Below are 2,362 nucleotides of genomic sequence, written 5' to 3' on the forward strand. Positions count from 1 at the left end.
GGATGGGTCCTCGCCCTGCGCTTGTCGGGGCTCCGGGCGGGAGTCTGATCCGGCGTGTCGAGTTTGGGGCAGATCAGAGCACACGTGGCCTAGTTACGAGTCACTTCCTGTTTAGTGGCTAGCCGCAGCAGCGTGCATGTTAGCCGCGGCAGAAGCACAGTCTGGCTGAGTCTTAAAGCTTCATACCGATCAGAGCACATACAGGCCAGTTACACAGCACGTCTCCTATTCTGGCGTTTTACGGTGTTTCATGGCGCTATGACCAAATTGTGCGACCCAGTCTCACAGCAGTTCATTAAATAGTCACGACTGTTTCGTGTTCCCCAGCACGAATTTCAAACCAATACATTTCAATTGTAATTATCTTTCATGTCTGGGAAATGTTTTTTCCCATCAGACAGCGCATATACTGGGATGTTTTGTCGTTCTTTTCTTCTGACAGTCAGCATCAACCAGTTTTACTGTTCTGGCCCGTCCACACTAATAACTACAGAGATCACTGTACAGATGTGTGACCCACACTGACCAACGTGAACATTCTGGACACACCGGTGCTGAGCCGGTACCGTGTGCTCCACCTGCTATAAGCTCCGTATTCATTAATAAAAATACAACAAACATACCCAGGCAGAGAGAAACTGTTCTGACTGTTACTGAGAGGCCAGCGGTGGGAATGTATCTGTAGGTCTGTGCAGCTTTTAGCTAGCTCGTCAAGGCTGTCTACATTAGCTACTAGCCTAGCCTAGCCTAGCCTAGCTGCTGCTGCAGCTCATGCTGCTGCTTCTTCTTCTGTTGATTTGGCGGTTGGCATCCAACGTTCAGGTGCATTACCGCCACCTACTGTACACACAAAAACATTACAGACCCTGTAGGACAGATCTCTTCCGGGTCTACGGCGAGGCTGCGCGCCGACGCTTCCCCCAAACACTGCCGGTGTAATAAAAACACAAAAAATACCACAATACGATGTACTCTTTTACACTTATTTCATACTACACGTATTATACTTTAACAGTAGCACATTTGTCGGTACTTCAATCCGTTTATTTTAGTTTATTAATACAAAAACACAACCCTAGTTGAGAAGAACCCCAAGAAGAACTACATATTTCCTGGCGTGTCCAATCATGTTGGATTGTAACGCTACTGGAAGTTGTAGTTCTTTCTTCAAAATAGCCGTTTCTCCTAAATGGAGGGTGAAATATAAAACTTTAAGTCCATTTAGGGGTTCAAATTGATGAGGAGCATCAGTTGTGTGTGTGCGTGTGTGTGTATGTGTGCGTGTGTGTGTGTGTGTGTAGGTGTGTGTGTGTGGAGTGCGAGCCGCCTAGTGGGCCACTTTTTGGTAAGCAGAACTGTCACTGCAGGATAACCTGAATGCCGGGTTAAGGCGCCTGACGCCGATGCTCATCAGACCCCAGAAAAGGTGTTGGATGCCCACATGTAGGAGAGACGCAGGGAGAACAGGCCTAGTGGATGCCCGAGTGTGGGTGAGCCCACTGGGCCTGGAGAGACAAAGGGGAGGACCGGCCCTCTGGATGCCCACATGGATCCCGACACTCAGCTCAACGACCTGAGAGAAGCCGTCGAGGTTTCTACTCAGGAAAACATGAAGCTGGCAGCCGAACTTGCATCTCTGAGAAAGGAGATTGAGTGAAGGCAGCAGCCCTTCCAGGCCCATAAGCAGAGATTGGAAGGGGCTCTACACCGAGCAGAAGCCAGCATCCAGACAGCAGCAGACTGGGAGCTGCTGAATCAGGAGTAAGTCGCCCACATAGTCTACCACCAACAGTGCGTGGCCATGGAGAAGCACAACGCTGACGCAGTGTAATGCATGGAAGGCTGATGTGGCTAAGTTCAACTTAAAGTGGGAGGAGGAATGCCTCAAGGAGAAGAACAACTGCTTTGAGAGCATAGCTCTCCCAGCCCCAAGAGGAGAACATGAAGATGCGCCAGATCATCACAGAAAAGGATGCTCTCATTTCTGAAGCCAAAGAGGAGAAGGCAAAGAACAAGAAAGAACAGGAGTCAATGAGGGCACAGCAGAAGAAAAAAGAGAAGAAGGAAAGAAAGGAACAAGAAAAACCAAAAAAGAAAGAGCAGGAAGAGAGAGAGAAGCTACAGAAAGAGGAGTTGAAGAAAGAAAACCGAGAAGCAGAAAAGTGAGAAGGGAAGAGGATTTATGTCCTTTCTCTGCTTCTGTTGAACCCATCACCTCCCCATCAGCCACCTCTCACCCACCAACATCACACCCTCACAGTCAGAAGAAGACAGATACACACTATAGTAGTAGTAAGGGTCATGTAATAGCATTAATGTAGTAGTAGAAACAATAATAATCATAACTATTACCATTATCATA

General features: G+C 47.9%; 1 long non-coding RNA gene across 1 annotated transcript in view; it reads left to right on the forward strand.

The window, feature by feature from the left end:
* The first annotated feature begins 1,306 nt into the window (after nucleotides 1–1,306).
* Nucleotides 1,307–2,362, forward strand: part of LOC103371155 (uncharacterized) — a 10,804-nt gene continuing 9,748 nt past the window's right edge. Inside the window, exon 1 of the long non-coding RNA XR_520931.1 lies at nucleotides 1,307–1,433. This is a non-coding gene — a long non-coding RNA (uncharacterized LOC103371155). The remainder of the gene's footprint in view (nucleotides 1,434–2,362) is intronic.

The sequence above is a fragment of the Stegastes partitus genome, unplaced genomic scaffold (genome assembly GCF_000690725.1).
Source record: "Stegastes partitus isolate 25-593 unplaced genomic scaffold, Stegastes_partitus-1.0.2 Scaffold1531, whole genome shotgun sequence".
NCBI lineage: Eukaryota > Metazoa > Chordata > Actinopteri > Pomacentridae > Stegastes > Stegastes partitus.